At 37.9% G+C, this 16,430-nt stretch overlaps 1 protein-coding gene across 16 annotated transcripts in view; it reads right to left on the reverse strand.

The window, feature by feature from the left end:
- The window catches only part of MCTP1 (multiple C2 and transmembrane domain containing 1), a 541,550-nt gene that overhangs the window by 311,761 nt on the left and 213,359 nt on the right, over positions 1-16,430 (reverse strand). The gene's annotated exons all lie outside the window — the stretch shown is intronic.

Below are 16,430 nucleotides of genomic sequence, written 5' to 3' on the forward strand. Positions count from 1 at the left end.
AAACCAAGAAAAATATACAAAATATTAAATTTATTATCTCTATTTTATTTCCTCCAATGGGGGACCACGTGTAGCTAAATGCAAACTCCAAGAATTAGTCAATATAATAAATCATCTTATGAATTCACACAGCATCATAATCACACAGTTCTCTGAAGGTTTTGAAATTCATGAAATTATTTAGACTCAAAATAAAGACACAGTAGTTACAGGAGTTCATGTTTTAACTCAGATTAGAATAACACATAAAATACGAAAAACATTTCCCATGGAAAGTCCTACATAATTCAATGAAGACAGACTAACAAAGAAATAGTGTCTGAAGTAAAAACACAATCAGTGATGAATGGAGAATAAAGGTATGGGTAACTGAGTTGAAAAGTAAAATGATTTATTTAGGTGACTTTGTTGATTCATTTATTCATACAAAGGGGCTCATACTGATGGATTACACATGTCTATTTTAGTCCCTACATAAAATATGATGCAATTATACAGAAATAAGTTCAACCAGCATTTTGACAGTACTTGCAAGAAATAAATTCTCAGTAGGGCTAAATTCCTAATGCTGCTTTCTATGGACTAAAGGTGCACAAGCTATTTCTAGAACTAAAAATCTTTGCAAGCCTACCTCTATAGAATATCTTTAGCGACAATATACTAGACATTGAGTTATAAATGCACTAGCAAGAGGAATAACTATTATTAAAACAACATAAGAGAAACATAGAGTGAAAATTTTACAGGTCATATTATACTTTCTGCCACGTTGAATGCAGCAGGAAAACTTACTTTTCTTTACACGTTTGAGGTGATTTTAAATGCTTATAGTTTTTTTCCAATTCAAAAAGAAATATACTTTTGTTTTGGAATAATATGCATGGATAAGGTAAAATAGTAGATACCATTCCAGCTCTTTAATTCTATAGTTTACATGAAATACAGCTAGAAAGCAGTTTTTTTAATGTTTCAAGACCAAGATGAGGAGATTTCCTATGGGAGCAATTATGATTTAAAATAAGAAGCAGCACAACTCTGACTGATAACCTAAACTTATCATTTCTCCTCTGGTAGCAATAAAAAAGAATTCACTTTTTTTTCATGATATCCCTGCTTCTATGAATGATAGCACCATTCCCCCAGCCACTCAGGCTAGAAATCTACAAGCATTTCCCTCTTCCCACATCCAAACAGTTGCCAGATCCCATCCACTTCATTTCCACATTACATCTCCTGGTTGTCTTTTTCTTTTAATTCCTTTTTTCTTTCTTTTCTTTTAATTCCGTTAACCAAGAATTTGGGTCAGGCCTTCAAACAACAGAGGAGTAAAAGGTAAAATGATTTTCTTTCACTTTCCTCAGACATCCAACTGCCCCACCTCCTTGGGATTACCAATTTTGACAATTTAGGGTGTATCCTTCTACATTTTGAACGTCTTATACAAATACACATACATACAGGTTAATTTTCCTGTGGTTGGGTTTCCAGTTTTTGTTTGAGCAAAGTATTACATTTTGCTTATTATTTCACAATTTATTTAACTTAAGAAAAATATCATGGGCACTTTTCTAATCAATACACATAGATCTATTTTTTTTTTGAGGTACATGATTTTCCACAGTGTTGGGACTTCCATAATTTCTTCAATTATCTTCCTAATGATGAATATATGAGTTGGCTTCAGTATTTGCCACTGCAAAAGAACTTGTGCTTTTATTTCTCTTACAGGATGAATTTTTCCAAAAAGGTTTAAGTAGTTCACACTCCTACTGAAAGTGCGCAAGTGTCTATTTCCCATATCCTAGTCAGCACAGGATGTTACTAATTTTCAAGTTTCGTGGGCAAAATCATTATCTTTCTTCAAAACACATTTCCAGCACTATGGTAAGGTGTCTTGAAACTAGCATAGATGGTAAGAGAGTGATAGCTCTTCACTGGACCACACAGATGATTCCCACTTGGAAAGAGGAAGCCAACCGATGTCTTCTGAATGCCTTTTCAAAGAACAGTTTGTATTTGGGTTTAACTAATAAGCAAGATTTAAATTAAAATCCAGCAAACATTTGTTAAGCTCCTAGTATGTTCTAAGACTTTCTTGAGGCTCTATTTTATATATATATATATATATATATATATATATATATATATATATATATATATATATATAGTTTCAAAATAAACAAATCCACTAACAAATATTAAATGTAGATTTATTACTTTCTAAAAAAATGGAATAAAATCTATAGGAAAGTAGAAATTTTTTGCTGACCTTGCATCCTCTTCTAGTGTTTTGGCAGGTACCTTAAAGGCAGAAAAGTTTGAATGCTCAGATATCTTTATTTTTTGTAGCTTTCACTGCTCTATTCAGTGCTTCTTGAAGTTTAGAGCGAATAATTTACAGAGCACCTGGTTTAACATTTTAAAATGTATACTACATGAGCAAATTAAGGAATTTCCAAAGGTAATTTTAATTATACCAGATTTTCCACTTTTGCTGTTTGAGAATTCAACACCTAGTTAAGAGATGACTTCACTGGACTTACATTTATTGGCTTTTTAAAGCCTGAATAATATTCCATTTTGTGTATATGTATGTGTGTGTATGTGTGTGTGTGTGTGTGTGTGTGTGTTTATAGATCACATTTTCTTTATCCATTCCTCTATGACAGGCATTTAGGTTATTTCCATATCTTGGCTATTGTGAATAATGCTGTAATAAATGTGGGAGTGCAGATATATCTCCAAGAAACTGATTTCATTTCTTTTGGATGTACAGCACCTTCCCCATCTTGTTCTCTATGTATTCCTATCCAGCCTTCAAGGACCATTTAATTAGCACTTTATATATTTCTTGTCCATTATCACATTATATCTCAAAATGTCATATTTTCCAGTTTAGATTGTAAACTTTTAACAACAGGGAATAGGGTGTTTAAGCATCCAATTGAACACAAAATGTGATGGAGATTATGAGGATAGACAATGTCTTTGCGGGCATGTGTGTCTAGCTGAGTAGACATACACATGGGAATCTATAACAAAGTTGGCTACTCCATGGGCACTTTTTTCTCTCTCCTCTCCTGTGCCCGTGTATGGCATCTAATCTGTTTTGGCACCTTCTATCAAAAAAAAACGTTCTCAATACAGTGCTTTAGGCTGACATTAACAATTGATCAAAATTGCACTTAAAATGAAACCCTGTCCACTCGAGAGCTATCCTTAAAGACAGACTGTGTGTGATATAATGGAGTTATTAAGTCATTCATGAAAGAAGACCAATTATTGTGGGAAAAGAATTAGAGGTGGCTTCACAGAGATGACAATAGAGAAGTCTGAAAACAGGAATAGGACTTTGACAAGTAAAGATTTGGAAGAAGGGAGGAGGAGAAAATCAACACAAGCCCAACTGTGAGTAGTCACAAGAGGGTGTGTCATTGGATTGTGTGAGAAATAAGGTGGAAAGGAAGACTGATATTCAGTCATGCCAGCCTGAGAAGAGTTTCAACCTGTGGGCAACAGGAAACCATCACGGGCTCTTGAAGAGAGAAGCAGTATGGCCAGGACTCATTTAACAAACATTTATCCCCTATCTTTCATGTTTCCTGTTCTGGACTAAGTGATTAGATTTCAGAAAGGAGGAAATTCAGCCTTTTATCTCTGTAGGATGGATGAGAGTAGAGAAATCCTGTGGATACAGGAATTATTTAAAAGGTTTTACGACAGTCCAGTTTAAGTCACAAGGGCCTGATCTGGTCAGTGGAAATGGAAATAAAAGATGAATTTGAGACATTGAGGAGAGTCAATCAACTGAATTGTCAACTGTCAAGATGTAGGGGATATGGGAAAGGGATGGATGAGTCACACAGAAGTTTGAGCTGAGCTCCTGGGAGATTGGTATTGTCAGCAGCAGAGAGCAGAAAAGACAGGAGGAGCAAGTTCCAGGCCACCCCTGTGTCAACCTCCAAGGATACCCCCAACTCCAGCAAAAAAGAAAGTCAAGAACTTAAACAGATCTAGAGATACATCTCCCCTCAGGCTCAGTGAAATGTTTCCAAGAAGAAAACTGGATTATGTAGGGATACTAGAACTATAATTTTTATGGGTATAAAGTCTCTTTTTCAAATGTTTATTAAGTTCTCAAATGTAAGGATGTATTAGGAAAGATGTGTCTGAAGTACCAGGCACTCACACAGCTCTAAAACAGACTTTGTCATTTAAAATATTTTTTATGTTTTCTCAGATTTAACATTTATTTAGTGACTATTATAGGAAATTTGAATACTCTTCCCCTCGCTAAACTGCCATGTCCCACATTTAGATGGGTGCTGCTATTTTTTTAACCACTTTACTGAGGTATGATTGATATATAAAAAGCTGTACATACGTAACTTATACAACTCCATGAGTTTGGGAATAAGTATACACCTCTGAAACCATCACCACCATCAAGGTCACAAATGCATCCAACCGCTTCCAAAGTTTCTTCCCACGCCCTTTATATTATTATCATTTGTGTGTGTGTGTGTGTGTGTGCACACGCACGCGCATGTGGTGAGAATACTTAACATGAGATCTACCCTCTTAGAAAATTTTAAGTATGCAATACAGTATTTTTAGCTATAGGCACTATGCTATATAGTGGATCTCAGAACTTATTCATCCTGCGTAACTGAAATTTTGTACACTTTAACCATTACCTTTCCATTTTCTCCTCTCCTCACAGCCCCTGGAAACCACCATGCTACTCCCTGCTTCTATGAGTTTTACTATTTTAGATTCTATATGTAAGTGAAATCATACAGCATTTGTCTTTCTGTGACTGGCTTATTTCACTTGGCATGGTCCATTCATGTTGTTGCAAATGGCAGATTTTCCTTCTCTCTTAAGGTTGAATAATATTCCATTGTATGTATATATCAAATATTCTTTATCCATTCATCCGCCAGTGGACACATAGGTTGTTTTCATATCTTGGATATTGTGAATAATACTGCAATAAACGTGGGAGTGCAGGTATCTCTTTGAGATCCTGATTTAAATTCCTTTGTATAAGTACCTAGGAGTGGGATTGTCGAATCACATAGAACCACAAAACATCCTGAATAGCCAAAGCAATCTTAAGAAAAACAGAGCTGGAGGCATCACACGTTCTGATTTCAAACTATACTACAAAGCTATGGTGATTGAAGCAGTATGATACTGGTATAAAAAGAGACAGATAGATCAATGGAACAGAATAAAAAGCCCAGAAATAAACCCACAGATATACAGTCAACTAATCTTCTATACGGGCATCAAGAATATAAAGTAGAGAGGGCTTCCCTGGTGGCGCAGTTGTTGAGGGTCCGCCTGCCGATGCAAGGGACACAGGTTCGTGCCCCGGTCCGGGAAGATCCCACATGCTGCGGAGCAGCTGGGCTCGTGAGTCGTGGCCACTGAGCCTGTGCGTCCGGAGCCTGTGGTCTGCAACGGGAGAGGCCACAACAGTGAGAGGCCCGAGTACCGCAAAAAAAAAAAAAAAAAAAAAAAATGGAGTCGGTATTGCTAAGAGAGCTATTTAAAATGGAGCCTCGAGGCCATCAAGGAAGCAGGGTCGTGCACGTCCTCACTGGGTAGAACCATAAACTTTTGAACTGGGCCAAACCACAAATATTCTAAGGACACTGCAAGAAAACCTGCAACTTGTCACAGTACCAGACTTCCACCTTTCTCTAGTGATAGCCTTTAGCAACCAAATATGTATACATAAGAATAGCTTTAGTCTGCCAGCAACCAATCATTATGCTTTTGAAACAACTTTTGCAACCTTTGCAATTTTTGCAAACCTAAAGTTTGCCTTTATAAAACCCTGCCTTTTCTCTCCTCCTTGGAACACGTTTTTGACTCCTACTCGAATCTGTGTCTCCCAAATTACAATTCTAAGATCCCAAATAAAGCCTTTATTTCTTTGCAGCTCTGCTGTGATGAATTTTGTTCAACGCTACTTAGTCATCTCTCCTAGTTTCTATGACGTTAGAAATATTTGCACAGTGAAACTGCCATCAAGTGGAAATAAAACGTTTTTAAAACTTAACTTTCAAAAAACAGAACTCAAAAGTCACTGGGATATTCGAAGTTCAATGAAGCTCAAGGATTCACTTGTCAAGGGAACATTATAATTAGTTAGAGGTCAACTGAGTAAATGACTTCAAAAATTAAAACCACACAAAATAGGAAAATCTATGGTGACCAATGGGCATCCCCCACTAGATATGCTGGTCATAGTGCCTGTCTAATCCACAGCCCCATCTGAAAGGACTGCTTATGCTTGAGTCTATGTAAACTTAACTTCCTTGCCCCTTGTTCACAGCTGATTATTCCAGAGCTGGGTACCTGAACTAGAGGCAGATGATGAATAGGCTGGTCAGTGATAAGCTGTTAGTCAGCAAAACTGTTATTAGGCAAAGGTTGTTTGGACCAAGTTCAGAGAGAAGAAGAAGTTGAAAGTGCCTGCTAAGGCCAAATGGTAATAATAGACAGACTGGAGAGGCCATAATGGCCCACGGATAACCCCGAATCAGAAAACAGCTGCTATAATTATAATTAAGTATGGGGTGTGTATGTATGTATGTATGTATATATATATATATATATATATATATATATATATAGTAGAGGGTAGAGTAGAATTTTGTAGTAGGACATATAGACAGATCAACTGACCAAAGTGGAGTATGATAAACAGCTGGGCAGGAGGGTAAAGATCCGTGAACTCCCACTGCTGAAGGCCTGGAGCAGCTGGGAACAGAGGGCAGGCTGCTCTGGGCTCTGTGCTCTTGGAGCTCTACCTGACCCCCCATCACCTTCTCACCTCCTTTGGTGAAAGACAGTTGAAGTGAGTCCTTGGCTCTGACAACAGAATAGAGTGACAAAAAAGAGCAACAAGAATGAGCAAAAGAAGCACAGAAACAAGAAAGCAGCCAGGTGACACCGGATGTCCATGAACTGCCAGAGAACCATGCTACTGGAGAAAGTGAGCTGCAGAGAAAGGATGCAGACAGACAGAAATTGTCCCATGCCTTCAACTACTTCCTCCCCAGTAATGTGCAGTGATCATGGATGTTCACACACAGATGCCCCTGCAGTGCAGGGGACCCAGACAGAGGTCCAACTGCAGGCCATCGCTCCTCAGTTACTAAGTGAGGAAAACTTTGTATTTTTATGACTAGTTTCAATAAGAACTGGGGAAAAGGCTTAGGTTAAGGTAACCATATAATTTAGCATTCCAACTGGGATACTTTAGAGACTGAAAGGGAGTGCTATTGACAATTATACGGTGTAAAGAGGCATAAACAAAACTGTCCCAGGTAAACTGCTATACGTGGTTATATGTTAGTGTTATGCATGTACTTAATATGTTAGCGTTCAGGCAACCAGAAAGATAGACTAAGCAGAAAAGGCTGATCCTCTGGTCATATCAAAGCTTTATTACAGTTTCTTTTTGAACTGAACTACAACCCTGGGTTTAATTCTGGGACTTTGATTTTTCAATAGCCCAAACCAAACAAAATGGATCTATAAATTCTCAGGGCCTACTAAATGGCAATGTTTAACTGCTGCTGAAAAAGTATAAAATTCAGTACTCCCCAAATATCTTTTCTGGGATTCCCACAACACTGATTACTCACCCTGGGCTTGTCCGCTAAACTGCTTCTCTGCAGCATAACTTTATTATCACTGAGAGCCTTCCCACCTACACATACGGTGTATAAAATAACCTGAACCAAAGGAAAGCAAATAAAAAATTCTCTTTTCCCAACCCTTTTGTACATGGACCACGCCCTTTTGTAATTAGACGCTATAACCAAGCCTTGTGTTACAAGAAGCAAATTCTGATGATGAAAGGGCAGGCTTGATATCAACTATTTAATTTCAGCCAAAAATACTTATCCCCTCTGCACTTTTCTCTTCTCATTCTTAAAATGTAATAAAATACCTTACAAAGGACTGTTTTGATTATGAGATGAAATATGTAAAAATGCTTTGTAAATGTAAGAAATTATTTAAATATAAGTAGTTATTTGGGGGCGGGTGATGAGAAGAGCTATTATGAAATAGAGGAAAGATTACAGGAGTCAAAACACAAAGATCTGTATACAAGACCTAGTTATATTAAGTTGCTCTGAGCCTATGAGCCTAATTTTCTTCTTAAAAAAAAAAAGACACTTGTGAAAATTAAAAGAAATCATGTAATTTAAAGTGCTTTGTAAAGAGTCCAGTGATTTACAAATGCAAAGTAGCTTCTTCCTGATTTTTTCAAATAATAATATATATTATGTATATATTACTACTGCTAGTGTTTATTAATGGTTAATTAGAGATTAGGAAGTAGATCATGCTTGGGTTGACTCTTCCATTTTCAGTACTATTATATTACTTAGTGATTATTATCTTTACCATTTCACCAGAATAATATTTGTGAGACCTGAGAGCATGACAGATTTTATTTGTATTAACTCTTCTGACCTTTTGTCTTTTGGTGAGTTCCCCAGCATGCTCTTTCTTCCCCAAAGAAAACCAAACTGCATTAAAAAATGCAGAGCTACCTGCAAAGAACCCAACCTCGAGAAGAAAAGACTTGTCAGAAAAAGGCATAATATACTAACTTGTTTATTGATGTTATCCTCCTTGCCATGAATACTTCTACCAATAAATGTTTAAACAGATTAAGCTAGTTCTATTATTTCCAAAATTGGGGCATATGCAGAGGAAGACATTTGCTCTTAGAGGATTTGAATTTTTGAGATTCCAACAATCTCAGAGAGAGAATCTTGTGTAACAGATGTTAGATTGATGCTAAACATTTGGGATATTGCTGAAAAATACTTCTAGTGTTTTTACGCATTCACACAGATCCAAAGCCTCACCAGATTTTGTGATGAACAAAGAAACCTTCTTATTAGACTTAAATGCATATATCTACTTTTTTTGGAATAATTCTATAATCTTTACTTTTTTCTGTGAATACAAGTACTTGTCATTTGGGTTTCTTTTTCACAACTCTATTATTTATTTCAAAGGAAAGCCAGGAAAAACCAAAGAATCGAAGTAAGATTTTAGTGTTTCTATCAGATATCAGGTTTGTGTGAATGTCCTATCACTCCTTCCAGTAAAATTATACAGGTATCTTTAAAAAGAACATGAAACAGCCATAGATAACATGACCTCTACTACTCCTTTTATTCTAACACTTGGTTTTCTTGGGAGGAAAACCATGAAAACCATGAAAAAGAAATTAGCAAATTTTAGTAATTAATCTCCACCCCCCCAGAGTACCCCAAACACCCAAAGCTCACCTCATCTTCATTCAGCATTTCACTCATTCACTCACTCAGTTACTACTTTTCAGTCCTCTACTGGTTGCCCAGCACAGAATCAATGTTATGGAGAACAAAGAAAGATGTTTGAACACATTCTTTTCCTTCAAAGACCATCATGGAGACAGTTTTGCACATAAAGTTTAAACGCCAGCATGGAAAAACAGGACAAGAGGTGTTTCATGGCAGTAAATGAGAAGTTCTCTCTTTCTCCAACCTGCTGCTTCTCCTCTTTGCTCTGGATGTGGGTTTGAGGCATCATTATGGAATGCCCATCCACCTAAGCTAGAAACTTAGCACCAACTGTACCTGGACCCAAGCGTGCAATGGTGAAGTTCTATCAGTTATATTTTGAACATGTTTCTTTGGTCAGCTTTTTCTACCACTCCAGTCTACCCCATAATTCTCTTCTGCATCTCAACTGCCATAACCTCCTGCCTGCTCTCAGGCTCTGACCTCTTCTGTTCACTGAGTCACTTAAAATGGAGGACCATTTTTAATCACATGGGCAAATGCTTAGGAAAAACCAGTGAGGTGAAAAGTATAATGCAAAACCGCATACAGAATGAAATTAACTAGGTTAAATATCCCTATGCACTGAAAAAAAGGGAAGGAAATATAACAACACGTAAACAGGGGTTATTCTATGCACGATGAGATAAAGGTAGTTGTTCTTTCCTCTTATTTTTCAGAAGTTTTCAAATTTTCTACACATGTATAGTATGTATTGTTCTAATAATTTCAAGACTTGAAAATAAAAATAATACTATTCTCTGCTGCTTCTACCCTTTGATAACAGTGTTAAGGATTCTACGGAATGGAGTTTTATAAATTGCTTTGATTTAATAAACGCCTTCACACTGGGCAAAGCATATCAATGTACTACTCTCATTGACATATGAGCTTAATATGAAACTCATGCATATTTTATTCCTTTAAACAATCTCATGGCCACAGGTGCACAGCTGTGGCTGAAGCAGGATCTCATATACTCAGCTGTGCAAATATCAAGTGATTCCTCACAGGTATAACGGAAGCACAAACATGGAACTGCCACGGAGCCTGGCACAAAGTAGCCTTCAGTGAAAGTTGTGATGTTATTTAATTATTTACTGTATTTGAAAACCCTGGCAGAAGAAGAGTTTTCAAGCAACAAAATAAATCACATAGTATTGGATTACACTCAAGGTATAAAATAAATAACCATGATTCCATACTGATATAAGTAAATGATTTGAATACATAAATAGATAAATAAATGGGGAGGAAGAGCTAAGTCTATGGTGCAGAAGAATTTAAAATAATTCACGTAGATACTGCTCCTCAAGGATGTCAGTCACCAACTCTGAAGTGTGGGCCACACATAGTGACCTCCTTCCGAAGAGTACGGTGTGGGGAAACCTGGCCAACACTACCTCAACCAGGTGATCAAGGTTAAAATCAGTGCTGATAAGTCATATTGATAGTATGCTCCCTTGTTGCTTTGTGATGAGAATGGTACTTTACCTCTGTGGCCTTCCTTCCAAAACACATAACCTCTGTCTAGCCATGAAAAAACATCAGAAAAACTCAAATTGAAGGACATCTATAAAATATCTGACCCACACTACTCAAAACTGTGAAGGCCATCACAACAAGGAAAGTCTGAGAAACTGTCACAGCCATGAGGAGCCTTAGGAGACATGAAAGCTAAATAAAATGTGGTATCCTGGATGCGAGTCTGGAACAAAAAAAAGGATCTTAAGTGAGAACTAAAGATTTGAATAAAGGATGGACTTTAGTTAATATTAATGTATCAATATTGGTTCATTCGTTGTGACAAATGTACCATAAGAATGTAAGATGTTAACAATAGGGGAAATTGAGTGTGAGGTATATGAAAATTCTATCTTTGTAACTTTTTTGTAAATCTAAAAATACTCTAAAATAATGAGCTTAATTTTAAAAAGCTTCTGTAGGGCTAATTCTTTTGTGTAGATAACCTAGCGTTTGGTAGGGGCAACCGTTCTAATTTGGTCTTTGCTCAGTAAGTATAATGATACACTTCATAGAAGGCATGCTAATGATTGATTAACCTAACCCATCTCACCATCCCCTTACCCTTCTCTCATTTCACAGATAAGGAAAATGAGGGTGACGTATTTAAGGGATACAGTTACACAATAATTAGGCTTAATAAAAATAATTTTCTAGTACAGCTACTGTAAACATTTTAACTGCAGGTAACCGGAAGGATGAGCCCAGTGACCACACATTAGGCTCTAAGTCATAACACTTTGGTTTTACGTCCTACTCATCCATAAAAGTAACTTCATTACTTCTGGCAAATAACTTATTCTCTTTGACCCTCAATTCCTCATCTGTAGAAAGAGGAGGTTGATCTATATATTACTTCCAAATTTCCTTCTTGCTTTCAAAATAGAGCAGATTCCAGTCAGATTTTTTTTTTTTTTAATTTTGGCTCCATCACTCAATAGCTTTTTGCCCATGAATTGGAATGTTCTTGCTTGAGTATGATTTTGTGAGAACAGTATGTCATTCTCAATTATTCTTACCTACAGTTGGTGAGAGGGCTGTGGGCTGAGGCATGAATAATAAAAAAAGACAAGAAATCAAAAACACATTTCTCTTTCCTTTTGTAGCATGCTTTTAAACTTGTTCATGAGGTTGAAAATTCTAGTGTCACACTGCAGAAGGAGCATTAATTTACTCAGTACACAAGTCTGTCATAAAGAAGGGTTTTCCATACATAAGTAAAATCTATTGGATTAACAAATGTTAGAGCAGGATCTGCTATGGATAAATTGTAGATCCTAGAAATCATCACGAGGTGACTATAATAGCTAAGTAAATACAATGAAAATAAATTCTGAGCTTCAATTATTCAATTAACCGATATTCTTCAAGTGTTCCAATTGCTAGAGCAAAGCATGCGACAGCTTAAGTTTTCTCAGTACTACTTGCAAAAAAGTAATAAACTGCCAAAATTTGAGCTCTATCATATGAGTAGATAATAATCATTAGGTGTCATTTCTAATTTTTAAAAACTTCCTCATAGCTTAGCATTAAACCAATAATCTAAAATGCCAAATGTTTCTCAGTAGTGGGCATTCAATGTTGGGAAGCTTTGACTTATTATAGAACCATATAGTATTTGTCTTGGCAAGAGAGTTATGTGTTTTTTGCTTTGTTTTGTTTTCCTGAAATTACACTGCTTCTAATAGCAATTTTAACAAGTTTGGGGGGGTTTAAGTGTTCCCTGTGCCCACCCAGGGACACAGATAGCTTCCTGCCTGGGCAGTGACAGCCCTTTCCGTGGTGCCTGGATAACAGTGATCACAGTGTGACAGGTATTGATCACCTTTCAGGTAGGTATTTCTACCTCTCTCCTTCCTAACAGCCCTCAATTTCCTCTTAATAATCAGTGTGGTTGTGGGAAGCTGACTTGCTCCTCAGCTCAAGGGTGGAGAACATCTCAAAGGTTAGGCCAGTCCAACCCCGTGACTACAATGACTGGCTCAGGGTTGGGAATGTGACCTAGCTCTTCCAATCAGGGTAAATCTTTGGTCTTGGGTAAGAACACTGGAACAAATAGGCTCAATTATTCCTCCTGGATGAGAATGAGGAAACATATAGACAGCTGTGGGAGCACTGGCAGCCGTCTTGGGTTCATGAGGGGAATTAAACTGGGATAAAGCTAATAATGGGGAAGGCTGGATGGAGAGACAGAAATACACTAGATTCTTGATTGAACCATGAAGTTAACCTCTAGATTTTCCAGATTTTGAGTTGTGTTTTTTAAGTGCACCAAAGAGTATCACAACTGATGAAACAGCTAACAATGATGGAGCACAAACACTGTCTCATTTATTTTGCACAAAAACCTAAGAAATAATTACTCTTTTAATCTTAGTAACACAGATGTAGAAACTAAGGATTAGAGAGGCTGAATGACTTGCTTCAACTAGGAAAAAGTAGAAGTAGATTCAAACTGTTCAGTCTAGTGCCAAAAGTCCACACTCTTAACCACAACACTAATGCTTTACTCCCAGATTAAAAAAAAAAAAAAATCAGAAAGTGAACTAGACATCTGAAACTCCAAGTCAGTTTTAACTTCTTGGACCCTAATTACATAATTTTCCTTAGCTAAAAGTTCACACCAAAAGGAAAGGGTTGGTCATGGTTAAGGAAGAAGTAATTTAAATTTCTAATAGCAAGGATTTCTAAATCACAGGCTCAGAATCTTTCTTATGGAAAAGATATTTTTCCCTCCCTTCTATTATCAATATTTACTTTAAGTAATTTGTAGGGCTTTTTTTTTTGGTTTCTAATTAAGTCTCTTTGGTATCATTAACTAAACTAAGTAGTTGGATACTATTTGGGGATAAAGGCCTTATTCAATGTATATAAAAATCAGAAGTTTATAACTAGGAAATGGAACACAATCATACATACTGCCTTTATATTAGTTCATGTAGTAAAGAAATAATATATAACTTTCTCCATCCAGAAGTACAGAAAAAATCTTTCCTAAGGAAGTAGAATATATAATTTAAATTGTAAAATTATTTTTTGATTTTAATGATTAAAATGCACCCCTTCATTTTACAGAAAAATGCTGTTCAGTTTTTTAAGCTCTTTTACATCTTCACACCTTTGGCTAAATGTGTCCCGTTTCTAGCTGTTAGTTGAAAAGACAGAACTCTCCACCTGTGAGCTCAGTGTCTCACTTTCTACAGAAGTTCTCATTCCAATTGCCAAAGTCTGAAGACCGAAGCTCTTATCTTGGGTTCTGAATCTCACTGCCTCATCAACGAAGATATTAGACGAGCTATTTGTTGCTTCAGTGCAATACTTTGAGAAGTTCCTGGTTATCAATAATTACAATAGCCAAACATATTTTCACAGGCGGTGGCCTGTTGTTCCAATGCCATTCAGGAAGAGTTTGTTTATACAACCAAATCAAAGAGGTATTAAGCCTATTTACTGAGCCAATAAATGCATGAACTCACTGTGTCAGGTATGCCCCATACAAAGGATGCCCTTCTCAATATTGCCTTCTTCCCTCCTCCAAAAATCCTGTGCACAGGTCTGCCCCCCACAGATCCACTCACAAGTCAGCCCCTACTAAGCGGTACTTCTCACTAATCGCACTGCTCTCCTCCAGCCCAGCCAGCAAGGTCCCCGCGTTCTTGAGGCCCATGTGTCCCCTTTCCCATCTCTACCCTGACTCCCAATTCCATGATTAAACCATTCCCATCAAGCCCTTTTCCTTCATTTTTCTTCTGCAGTTGTGGAGGGACAAATTAAGCAAAAAATTGTTGCAGATTCTGGGTGGGGAATCATGAATGCTCATACCTTCCACATTGTCTGTGATACAAATTTTAAAACATTTACCACTCAGATCAAAACAGGCACCTCCTTGTTTTGTTTTCACACCTTTAATTACTAGGGAGACTGCCTTTCATGTCTATTAGCCATTTGTATTTTTTGTGACCTGCCTGTGAATATCCTCGACTCATTTTTATTTCATATTGAGCTCTTCTCAATTGGTTAGCATGTACTCTTTGTAAATTAAGGAGATTAGTAAGAGCTGCTTTTTAAAGGACATGGCTTGGGCGGATGGAGCCAGGAAGCAGGGAGCAAACCTTCAGGGTGACTCTCACCCATTCTAGTTCTGCCTGCTAAACACTGGACACTCAAGGGCTTCCAACAGAATGTCTTTCTGTCAGAAGCTATTTGCTAGATTCTCCCTGGGCAATACAACGGAATTTAGCATTCCTAGGGAGAAAAATGTAATGGAGGAGCATGGATTTCCTATCCTTCTCTGCACGTATGTGGGATGTGTCTGTGTCCCAGAGGGAGGCCAGTACCTGTCCGAGGACTCTGTTATCAATGGTGGGGGTCATATCCCAGAGTGAGGTTCTGCCCAGAGGGAGGCTCAGAACTGAAGTCCAGGTGAGAGAGAAAGGGACTCTAGGGTGAGAAGAATAAAAGCAATGACATGAATTTCTTTCCACTTGTAGAATCCAGCTGGCCTTCTGCTCTGTGCAGCCACAGGAAAAAGTCAGGGTACATGGCCTGGCTAGTTCTGCCTTTCCAGCTGGTAGTAGAGGAAGAACAGCTCTGCTTGGGAGAATAGAGAGCACACTTTAAATGCTGGTGTGCCCCATCCTGGGCGCATTCGGCCTTCTTCACGTTTACGTCACTCTCCGTCCCTGGGTGAATACAGCAATTCCCAAAGCTTTAGGTAACACCCATGCCCTGGGGCTCAGACTCTCCTGAGTTTCAGGCCCACGTAGCCAACCACTTACTTGACATTTCCACTTGTATGCCTCATAGGCAGTTCAAACTTAACGTCTCCAAATCTCATCTCTTGACTGTCCCACTTTGGCCCCATCTGTCAACTCAGGCAATGTGTTCACCATCCATTTGGTTGCTCAGAATCATCCTTTGCTCTCTTTTCTCTTCAACCGTCTCATTAGACCCATCTGTTAAGTACACTTCCAAGACTGGATTCTGGATTCTGGATTCTGTCCAGATTCTGTCCATGCCTGGATTCTGTCCTCTTTTTTCCAAACCCATCACCACTCCCCACCATCTCGAACCGCAAGTAGCCCAGTGGCCTTCTACCGATGTTCCTCTTTCCACTCATGCCTCTCATCATCAAACATAAACATGATCATGTCACTCTTCTGCCTTAAACTTTTCAGTGGACTCCCATTCACTGAGGACTGACTCATCGTGGCTTGCAAGGCCTTGTGGTCTTCACCACCAACCTCTCTAATCTCATCTCCAGCCACTACTATTCCCCCCTTCACCACATGTTAGCCATGCTGGCCCTGTGTGCCTTTCTTGAGTGTGCTAAGCTCTTGACCACTAGGGGTGATACACAAGCTGTCACTTTTGCTTGGAACTTTCTTCCCCAGGCTAATTATTTGCATGAAACGCTCCTTCTCATCCTGGAGGTGTTAGCTCATGTCACCTCCTCAGAGAAGCCTTCCTTGACCACTCATTGAAGAAGTTCTCCATCTGTGATTCTTTAACACAGTAATCTGTTTTGTTGTTGTTGTT

The sequence above is a fragment of the Globicephala melas genome, chromosome 3, assembly GCF_963455315.2.
Source record: "Globicephala melas chromosome 3, mGloMel1.2, whole genome shotgun sequence".
In the NCBI taxonomy this organism is placed as follows: Eukaryota; Metazoa; Chordata; class Mammalia; order Artiodactyla; family Delphinidae; genus Globicephala; species Globicephala melas.